A 10,844-nucleotide genomic window follows, 5' to 3' on the forward strand; every position below is an offset into this window, starting at 1 on the left:
GCCAACAGCTGCAGGGAGCCCCTATACTGAACACTGTCCCCACATTTTTCACAGGAGTTTGTCCTGGAAGATATCTCGCTGCTGAGGGTGATCTGGGAAGCAAGGGAGGATCTTCTATGACAATGTTGCCTCCGCCCTGGCCCATATGCAGCTTGCTTGTGTGCAGCAGTGGTCCTTCTGCCCCTCACGGCACAGTGGAGCGGACGTGTTAGTCTTACTGGGACAAGGAGCACAGTAACTCTGCCAGGGAACCTGCACAAGCGGATTGCCCAGCTTCTGCATGAGACCTTTGAAGAGATCACTGAGGCCAATTACCGCAATGTGAGAGAGCACATCAACGCCCTAGTCTGCATCTATGCATGCATGCAGCCCTAACCCTCCTCGCCCCAAGAGCCCGTACCGAACAACTTCCTTCCCAAAATAAAAGCCACTTACCGGGCACCTCCTCTGGTGTTTGTTCTTCTCCAAGCGCTGGCCGCTGCAACTGGCTACCTTCCTCCTGGCTTGAGAACAGCTCCCGGCTTCATGCCTCTAGGGATGCTGGGCTGTCCCCCTCCTCCTCAGCACTCTCGCTCCCGCTTTCCTCCTCCTCCTGCCTTGTTGAACAGGACTCTGAAGTGTCCGTGGTGATCTTCGGAGTGGAGGTGGGGTCACCCCCAAGTATTGCGTCCAGCTCTTTGTAGAAACGGCAGGTCATGGGGGTGGCACCGGACTGGCGGTTTGCCTCACAGGCTTTGTGGTAGGCATTCTGCATCTCCTTCACTTTAACCCGCACTACAGTGCGTCCCTGTCATGGCCCTTGATATCTACCCAAAGGTATCGTAATTCCTACAGCTGGAGTGCAACTGGGACTGGACAGCTTCCTCCCCCCAAACACTGATGAGGTCCAGCACCTCGCCATTGCTCCATACTGGGGATTGCCTGGCACGTGGAGGCATGGTCACCTGGAAGGATTCACTGAGAGCACTCCACGCCTTGCTGACCAAACAGGAAGGGGATTTTAAAAATTCCCAGAGAATTTAAAGGGCCGGTCTGATGGTTGGTCACCTGAGGGCAGGGCAGTAGAGTTCAAAGTGATGACCAGAGTGGCTAGAACAGGTATTGTGGGACACTTCTGGAGGCCAATCAGAGCGCATTAATAGACCAGGGCGTCCACACTGGCACCGCAGCACTCCAGCCAGGGTGCATCAAGCATTATGCTTCTCATCAAGGAGAATTACCAGGAGCACTCCAGCCACGGAGTCCGGGTGCCCTACGTGCCTTGCCAGTGTGGACGCGTCATGAGTTATGGCGCCCGGGGCTGCTTTAATGCGCTCTAACTCACAAGTGTAGCCATGTCCTTAGAAGCAGAAGACAAGGTTTGTGCCGCTTCTGTTACTGTTAAGCTCTGTGCACTAGGGGTATGTCACAGCACGGCCGCGGGAGCACTGTGACGTGGGCAGCGTAGACACACTTTATAGCCAGGGGAGAACTCTCCCAGCGATAAAAAGAAACCCCACCCCGAACGAGCAGTGGGAGCTTTATCATAGCGCGGTCAATACTGGCATATATCAGCACTACAACTTTTGTCAGTCAGGGGTGTGTTTTTTCACACCCCTGAAGGACAAAAGTTTTAGCGCTGAAAGTGGCAGTGTAGAAACAACCTAGGATTAGTTTATTTCTTACTGGTATCCTAAAGGTCTCAGTGAACCAGTGTTAGCAATGACTAGCGTAGACAAGGTCCTGCTTCTAGACCTATTTTTATTTCCAGCAGCTGCAGGAGGGAAAGACAGCATTGATTCTCTCACCAATTTGCTATGCTTGTACCCTTCGGAGTGGCTTTCTCTCATGGCTTCTAGCTAGTATGTGTCTATTTCAGGCCTGGCATTTGAGACTAAAAATCACAACCAACACCACATTAAACTAACCAACAACACTTGCTATGGCTAGGGGTATACAGTTCAGTCAAGAGCACTTAATCATCATGCAGGTTTGGAAATAGTTGAAATGAAAGTTTATACACCTGTAAGTCAGAAGTCCTTTTTAATCTGAAGAAAGGGGAAAACAATCTTGCAGATGCAGCAGTACAGGAAACAAAACATATCCCTGGAATATTTGATATTTACTGTAATGAACAAGTAAATGCAGAGGAACTGACTGGCAGGCTTAGTTGTAAACGCCTCACACTTGCAATGTTATGGTGAAGAGGCCCCCTACCGGCCACAACCCCATAAACTCCTCAGATGATTTAGCTGTACAATCAACTGTAAGAACAGCCTTGAGGCAACTGCAGCTAAAGGTGTGGTTAGCAGAGATATACATCCTCAGGGTGCACTGGAAGCATTCATCTGTCATTTTGTGAGTTGTACTGAGCTCCTGAACCCTTTGGTAGCCTGCCCTATATTATTCAATAACTAAAAATGCCCAGTGGAAAATTTAAGTCCATCTTTGTAAAAATAAACAGCTCCTTATCTCCAGGCTGCCTGACTTATTCATAAAACTAGCCACAACTGTGGCTCCCCACACACCAGTCTTGTCTGGCTCTTCTCCCCCTTCCTTGGGACATCCTGACACAGCATGTAGAAGGGAAGTGCATGAAGCAGAAATGATTAAATAAAATGAGGGAAAGCAGCAGAATGAAGCAATCCTTAATGTTGTAATATTCAGGGTTGCTTGGAGAACTTGACATTGTTTAGCAGCTAAAGGTCTTCTGCAGATTAAAATAAGGGAGGCTTAATGGCTATAGACAATTTCTGTTTATAATCCTTGTTTATGTTCACATAGCACAAGTAGCTGGTTTAGACTTTTTCCAGCCACACTGACGTAGGAAATGATGTAAAACATGACAAGTGACTAAGTAGGGACGTAGGGAAGAATTCAGTTTTATCTGAACTGCTGCAAAGGCACCTATAACCTTGGTATCTCAAGTGCCTTGTGGTTAGGGAGGGGAAGGTTCCCATTCCAGTATTGTAAAAGGCTTTGTCCTTGTTTTTATTACTTGCCACAATGCACAGATACTAAAGCCATATCCAGTAGTGTGACTTCTGCATCCTTCCTCCCTATCCACAGGGGATTCCAGCTGCAGGCACTATTAAGAGAACGCAGGGCTCATCCGGCCTTCTGTGGGAAGAATTTCAAACATCCAACCCTTCAGGTGTAGTAGAGGATCTAGAAAGTCCGTTATCTTTAAAACAGACTGACAGCTGAAATATAACCACCTGTTTGCAGAGCGTGGCTGGGATCTGCTCAGAATGCTTAGGGTTTTGAAGTTTGGTAGACTTCCTCCTGTATTGTCACAGCTAAAGAACCATCTCCCCCACACTGAGAAGAACACCATTGGTCTCAATGGTTTCAAATGAAGAAGTGACACAGGGTCTCCAGCACCAGACTCCAGCATATGTGCTGAAATGATGATTAAAGAGCCCTCACAAATGACTATCCTTCACTAAAAGAGGAGAAGCTCAGAACTGGGACCAGTGTAATGATCTTGAGCAGAATGATGAGAACGCCCACATGTGAGAAGAGGGCAACAACGTCAGGGGCAGAGTCATCACCAGAACTGGGTGTACATGAAGACTATTTATGAGATGGCTCTGACAAGATACATCTGCTCTCCAGCCCCAGGAAAAAAAACCCTGCATCACAAACAAGCCTCCAACATCCCAGTCAGTACTGTGCTGACCCTCTGGAGAGAACAGCAGGGGTGAAAGGATGTTTGCCCTGTTATTTCTAGGCAGTAAAACAATATGTAAAACCTCAAGGAACAAAGAGGACTTCACAAAGCTATAGGGAGAAGCCAAACAGCTGCGACACAAGAATCAACACTCCCCTAGGACTGTTCTTATCCCTGACCTAAGGGGGCCTCCATGTCTTCTACCTTGGGGTGGCACCATAGCAGAGGTGCAATGAGAGTTCTTCTAAAGCGGGCAAAATGCTGCCACTGAGCCTAATGACAGCCTAGCACCCTCACAACCACCACCAGGAGATGAGGGGATGCAGCCTGATCAAGGAAATATAACAAGGTGGAGATGGGAGAGGGAATGGAGGAAGGAGAAGCACAGTCGGGGGGTGGGGGGAGCTGGAGTGGAGGGATGGGGGGGACACAGTCTGACCGGGAGCAGATGTGGGTTTGGGCATGTGAGAAGTGAGGGGCACAGTCTGGCTAGGGAACCTGGATGTGGAAGAGGCAGAGTCTGTCTGGCCCATGAGTATGGGGAGTGCAGGGCACAGTCTGACAAGGGGCCTGGGAGTGGCGGTGGGGAACAGTCTGATGTGGGGAACAGTCTGACACGGGGTTGTAGGAGTCTGGGCACAGTCTGACAAGATGAGATGCACAATCTGATGGGGGCACAGTCTGACTGGCAAGTATGGGGGTGAGGAGCACAATCAGAGGGGCACAGTCTAACTGGGGGCATGGGAGTGGGGGGCACAGTCTGACATGGGGTTGTAGGAGTTGGGGCACAGTCTGATTGGGGATGAGGGACACAATCTGACTAGTAGATATGGAGGGGACACAGTCTGACCCAGGGGCTATGGGAGTGGCGGGGCACAGTCTGACCCAGGGGCTATGGGAGAGGAGGGCCACAGTCTGACCCAGGAGGATGAGGGGCACAGTCTGACCCAGGGGCTATGGGAGGGGAGGGGCACAGCCTGACCCAGGGGGATGAGGGGCACAGCCTGACCGGGGGCACAGCCTGGGTCGCGGAGCCGGGGCAGTGCCGAGGCCGGGCTCCGGGCTCTTCGGTCAGAGCCGGCCCAGCGCGGCGGCAGCCTGAGGCCCGGCCCGCGGGCCCCCCGCCCCCGCCGCACGCACCTTCTGGCGAATCTGGCCGGATGTGGAGACCTTGCGGATGAGCTTGTGCGGCGAGCCCGGCTCCTGCTCCGGCTCGCTGTCCGACGACTCCTCCGCCGCGGCGGCGGCGGCGGCAGCGGCAGCGGCAGCAGCGACCCCGGCCTGGGGCCGCGAGGCGCCCGCCGCCGCCATGCTGCAGGCTGAGGCGCGGGGCCGCCCCGCGCCCCCTAGCGGCCGGCGCGAACGTGTCTGTGACGCGCCCCCTGGCGGGCAGAGGCGGAGCCTGCAAGGTCCAGCCGGGAGACCCCCCTCCCACCCCCACATCGCGGGCTGCGAGAAGAGCGCAGGCCCAGCGCGTGTGCTCACGTCGGGTAAGCTTCTGTGGTGCCCTGGTCTGTCTCCTGGGGGCTCAACGCGTGGGGGGGGGGGGGGGGGGCATCAGCACTGACCCCTCCCCCGCACATTGGCTGAGGGGAATCTGTCCCCCCTCAGGAGCTCTCACCCCCAGCCCCTCCGTTCAGCCCCCGCATTCGCCCCCCGCTCCCTCTGAGCAGCCCTCCTTCCCCCCGCCTCTGACCTTCATCTCCACGGATGAGACAGGCACACCCATACCCCCGTAGCCGGCCATCCTCAATGACTTCCCATCACCAGCACACACAGTGCTGACCCACAGTGGCATTCAGATCCCAGTTCTCTAGTCAAAACCGGCGCCGTACTGGCCTGAGCCACTTTCACTATGACTAAAAAAAGGAGGACTTGGGGCACCTTAGAGACTAACAAATTTATGTTTTATTTATTTTTTGCTCAAATAAATATGTTAGTCTCTAAGATGCCACAAGTACTCCTGTTCTTTTTGTGGATACAGACTAACATGGCTGCTACTCTGAAACCTTTCACTAAGACTGAACAATACAATCTCCCACGTTCCCCCAGCGCCGAAGACGTTTGACTCTTTCACTGCGTTCCCAATCTCCATCGCACAGAAGACCACCCCCCGGGCCTCCTTGATGGACTGTAGAGAGACCAGAGCTACTCCACAACTATGAGTATAGAGACCGAGAATTGGAAAAGCCCTCTTGACATCACTGCACTGGTATGGGCAAGAAGGTACCAGACCCATCTTGTGGATGGGCAGCTGAATTACACCATGCAAATTATCATGGGAACTTCAAAATCAACACAGTGGCTTTCTATATTAGCAAACATCAGACCTCAAGCTATCCATCAAGATGTAGCCACGGGATGAGATCTTAAATGGTTTGAAGACTACCCAGTACTTCCCATCTGGCAGGCTATGGCTAACATACCTCAACAATACCTGAAATTGCAAAAACCATCATGAACCACACGTGACCACCTCATGTCTCTAGATCTGACCAGAGAATGGCAAAGCATCTGGACCTCACCTACCATTCAAAATAAGCACATTATTATTGAGCCAACAAGGCGCTGGCCCAGTTTTGACTTGCCACGCGGACTTTGGACCACACTGAAGCACATCCAACAAAGTATGGAAGATGCTGCTACTTGATGCACAAGTGGAACATCAAAGACTCCCCTCCATGCAACTGTGGTGTGAACATCCAAACCATCAAACACATTATAACACAGTGCCCCAAATATGGATTCAAAGGCGAACTGGATGATATCCACAGTGTCAGAGGGGAGGCCTCGAAATGGCTTATGGACCTACAACTGCAGCTATAGAATGTTGCTTTCCAGATGCCATATGCGTGCAAAAGGGAGAGGCCATCCCCATCCAACTGGCCCCCTCAGTTCACTCCCCATTGTTCCCCAGCCCCCTCAATTCATCTCCCCAGCCTCCCCTCTGCTCTTCCTGGGGCTCTTCACCCACCTCCCCAGGCCGGGGGGCTGCAGCAGGTTCCCTACTCACCTTGGCCCCTGCCCAGCCCAGATATTGTAGCGGGGGAGGAGCAGAGGAGATGACCTGTGGCTCACAGGAGGGGAGGGGGGAGAAGGGGGCAGCACCACCCCAAGCTACAGGACTCTTTCTCTCCCTCCTCCCCGCACTCCTGTGCAAGCTCATGGAGGGATGGAGTAGAGCTCAGTCTGGCCTCTGCTACAGCTCTGATTGGCTGCTCTTCCCCAGGAGGCAGGGCAGGGAGGCAGACAGCCAATCAGGGGGCTCCCTCCCCCAGCAGGGCTGAAGTACAGGAGAGGGCTGAAGCTGCTCAGGAGGTGGGAGGGGCTGGGTGAAATCCCCTAATGCAGGAAGAAGAAATCAGGAGAGTTGGTAAGAGGGTCAACCTGCTCCCTCCGTCCCTGCAACACCAAGCCTGGGAAGGGGCAGAGGGGGATGAGCAGCCCTGGAACTGCAACCCCCTTCCCCAGCCTGCAAAAGGAAGAGGAGACTCTGCGAGGCCCAGAATGACCACACTCTTTACAGTTTGGAAAGTGGGCAACACTAACAGTCACACACACATGGGTGGGCAGGGGAAGGTCAGAATATCAAACCAGATCAAAATCCACAGTATCTTTTAAAACCCTTGTGTTGGGGGGGGTCTAATTAATGGTTTTTGAACTTCTGGAGTCCACAACCCTGATATCTATTTCCAGCCTTAAGTAATCAAAAATCACGAGTCGGGTCCTAACATACGATGATTGACTTAAAGCTCATGAGATATTTTTTAAACTAATAATGGGGTTTTATTGACTTTCTGGTTTTCAAGCTTTTCTCCATAGGCATGGGGGCTAGAATATTTTTTTTAGATGAAAGATTTTTACCTACTCAGAAGATTCTAGGAACTGAGGTGCTAAGAAAAATCACCAAATACTGTGTGCAACTTACACTAAAATCACGAGTTGGAAACACTACACAATAGAAAGTGGAACCAGGTTTAGGCACCTTTTAGAGAACTGTACCTTTTAGACAAAGGATAGATGTAAGGCGAAGACCAGTAAAGTCCCATCAATGGTTTGGAATGACAGAACAGAAAGATGAATGAAGCTGTGAAGCAGGTACAAGGTAGAAAGTGGTGGAAAGCCTTCATTTGGCCCCACTGTTGCCATTGTGCTGACAGATGGGAATCGAAGAAAAATTGCCTTGAGATCTGTTGCTTCCAGAGCTGATCAGGTTGGCAGTGTTTTGACTCACTAAACCAATAAACAGCATATTCTCCCACTATGATACACATTTCTGCTTCTACATTTCTCACCCTCCCTACAGCTTCCACCCACTACTGGTGACCAGGGAGGCTTTACTCTTTCCAATTCCAGTGCAGGACCTACAAGCATCTGTATATGACCACTGATTGGGAATACAGCACTGGGTTGTCAGCAATTGCAAAGAAAAATTGAGAGAACATGCTCAGCCCCGCCATCTCAGCCCCTCGCTCATCTACACAAAGCTTGAACAGACATCAAGGGACATTCATTAGGTTATGCTCTATTGGCAGGGCATGCTTAATGAATAGGGGCATACATTTGTCTCATCCCTAACTTGAGACAAAACTGCTGATCTTTAGGGTTCACCCCCCCCCCCGGCATAACAAGGTCACAATCTTTATAGCCTATTGAACAAGACCCCTGCATGATTTCCCATATAGTCAAAGGTGGGAGAGTAACCTGTGCTGGGTTCTGAATGGTTTTAAAACATTAAATTTAAATACACATTATTACAAAATAAGGTTTTGCTCAAAATAATGGGGCATCAGGCTTTCAACATTTTTTAATCAGCAGTATTAATAATATACAGGAGCAAAGAATTACTGCCACCTAAAAGAGAATGGCTTTGTAAATTGGCTGCATGAATGACTTTGGGGAAAAATTAAACAATCAAATGAGATTGTTCAGGATTTTTGATAATCTGCAGGTTTTTGTGCAGGGGAGGGAGAAGTAGGTAGAACAGTTACACTGGCTTTGTTCTTTCTGTTGAGAAATTCCACGGGTAGACTGGGCAAAACAGTTACTTGACTGATGTGTGAGATGCTAGCTTGTGTGTAAGTTTCTGCAAGGAGCTTGCCTCTCTCTTGCAAGACTGTGTAGTCTTCAACACAAGTAGTGTATTGATACCACTCAGCTCCTTCATCAGACTGAACTGGAGTGGTACTTTTGCTTACACAGCATGTGACTAAGACAGGGGCATAAATTAATATTTATCATACAGTAATGCCTAGAGGCCCCAACTGAGAACAGGGCTCCATTGTGTTCAGACACAGAGTAAAAGATTGTCCCTCCCCTGAAAGACTTACAGTCTAAACAAACAAGACAAGCAAAGGGTCGGAGGGGAAACAGAGGCACAGAAAGGTGCCTAAGAAGGTAAGTCGCAGAGCCAGAGATAGCAATTGGGTCTCTTCGTTCCCACCTCTTCTAGAGGAAAGTGAATTGACTGGAGATAATTTCAGAGAAGAGTGAGGAAGTGCTGGGGTTGAGGGAGCAGCAATCTCTAGAGAATATGACAAGGAAGAGATCAGTTCTTGCCTGTTAATGAATGCACCTGACATTTGTCACCAAGATATGCCAGAATTGCCCCTGGTTTCCAGGTAGCTGCAGTAACCAGAGTGTTTACTCATGTAGGCCAAAGCCTTGTCCAAACCCTCTATTCCTGTGTGCCCTCAAGAATGGAGTATCACACTATTCTCTGTGGAGGTTTGAAGATTCCCTTGGAAGAACTCTTTATCTGTTTCCATAAAGCACCATGCACATCATCAACAATTAACAAGCAATTAAGCTTCAGCTAGGGTTGTGTTGATTACATGTGTGCTGTGCTAGCAGCATTGACTGATTTTCTCCTGTGTATGGCTCAAAAGGTTGACTTTGATCTATAGAGCCCTAGAGGGGTTGTGTCTGGGCTACCTTAGAGTACTTCTCTACTTCTGCACCATTCTAACTATTGAGATCAGCTGGTGCATACATAGTAACAGTCCTCAGACTAGAGTGCAGTCTCCCAGGAGAGGGGGGAGACACAGCATGCTCAGTACGCTCTTGCCTCTAAAATGTGTTTCTCCTCTTAGTCCAATGCATCAAAGTGTTGTCCTTCAGGAAAGGATGAAGTGCTCATCTATTCAGGCTTTTGTCTGTGGCCAGACACATTTTAACTGAAAAATAAGTAAGACTGTCACCCACCTCTGTCATTCCCTTGCGGCCATTTCCACTCCTAAACTCTTCCACTACAATCTAACTGAATTTCTAGGCACAACAACACAGATTAACACTGTTTTTTCTTTTCTTCCAAGGTAGCAACAGTAGAAGCAGCCTGCTATAGGTACTTTCCTTTATTTTGCAAAATCTTAGTCTCCTGCCCTCCCTTCAGCTCTGACATCAGCATCCTGTATATCAGACACCACTAATTAATAGCAACCAGTTTGCTTTTCCTCTCTCCCACCTACTCAGGGTGAAAGCTGGTTCCTGACACCAAGTTGCATTGTATTTTTCAATCTAAAGCTATGCTTTTCTGACTCAGTCTTTCTACACACCATTCTTCAGTAGTGTTGTTAGCATTAGACAACACAGAAATAAAACACTCTCCAGCAATCTCGCAAGAGGCCTCAGGAAAGCCTGCCTATATAATGCATGGATGGCAGGTGTATTTGATCCTGTAGGGGTACAGGAGTACCTGGGCTCTTCTTTTAACCCAGCCTGTTAGAGCACATTAGAACCCTGCACAAAGCTGCTCAGATCTTTTGTGAGCTATTGTGATAAATGGGCTTGTTAACTCCACCAGAATACAGATGAGCAATGGCAGCAACCTCTGCTCAAGGAACTAAGGGAAGATGTAAGGAGGCCACACAGGAAGCCCTAGGAATAGCCTGGCTTGGGGAGAAAGCTGAAGTGCAGGTTTACGTTCTGTTATCACCACCATAGAAAGCCAAACCCAGGAAGAGGGCAACTTTGACCTCATCCAGCACGTACAGTGTATTTGGATCAGGTTGAGAATGACGCCTACTCAGAGCTGGCTTTCATGAAAAATACTGCCTATTGATGAGGAAAAGGACTTCAACAGCCTCTGTTTCCACTGCTGTTCCACAGGGTCTTCCCCGTTATCTGGGTTTTAGTTCAGCTATCTTCCCATTCCTGGAGTGGGAAGCAGAGATCCATATTAGTGAATCTGAGA

General features: G+C 49.7%; 1 protein-coding gene across 3 annotated transcripts in view; it reads right to left on the reverse strand.

The window, feature by feature from the left end:
- Positions 1 to 4,954, reverse strand: part of DGKD (diacylglycerol kinase delta) — an 81,661-nt gene extending 76,707 nt beyond the window's left edge. For 2 of the 3 annotated variants that reach the window (XM_048863918.2, XM_048863913.2), the window contains exon 1: positions 4,793 to 4,953. The gene's annotated coding sequence lies outside the window, so the exon portion shown is untranslated. Of the gene's footprint in view, positions 1 to 4,792 lie in introns of all 3 variants that reach the window. The other variant, XM_048863914.2, reaches the window with a different exon arrangement.
- Positions 4,955 to 10,844: the final 5,890 nt, after the last annotated feature.

The sequence above is a fragment of the Caretta caretta genome, chromosome 9 (genome assembly GCF_965140235.1).
Source record: "Caretta caretta isolate rCarCar2 chromosome 9, rCarCar1.hap1, whole genome shotgun sequence".
NCBI lineage: Eukaryota > Metazoa > Chordata > Testudines > Cheloniidae > Caretta > Caretta caretta.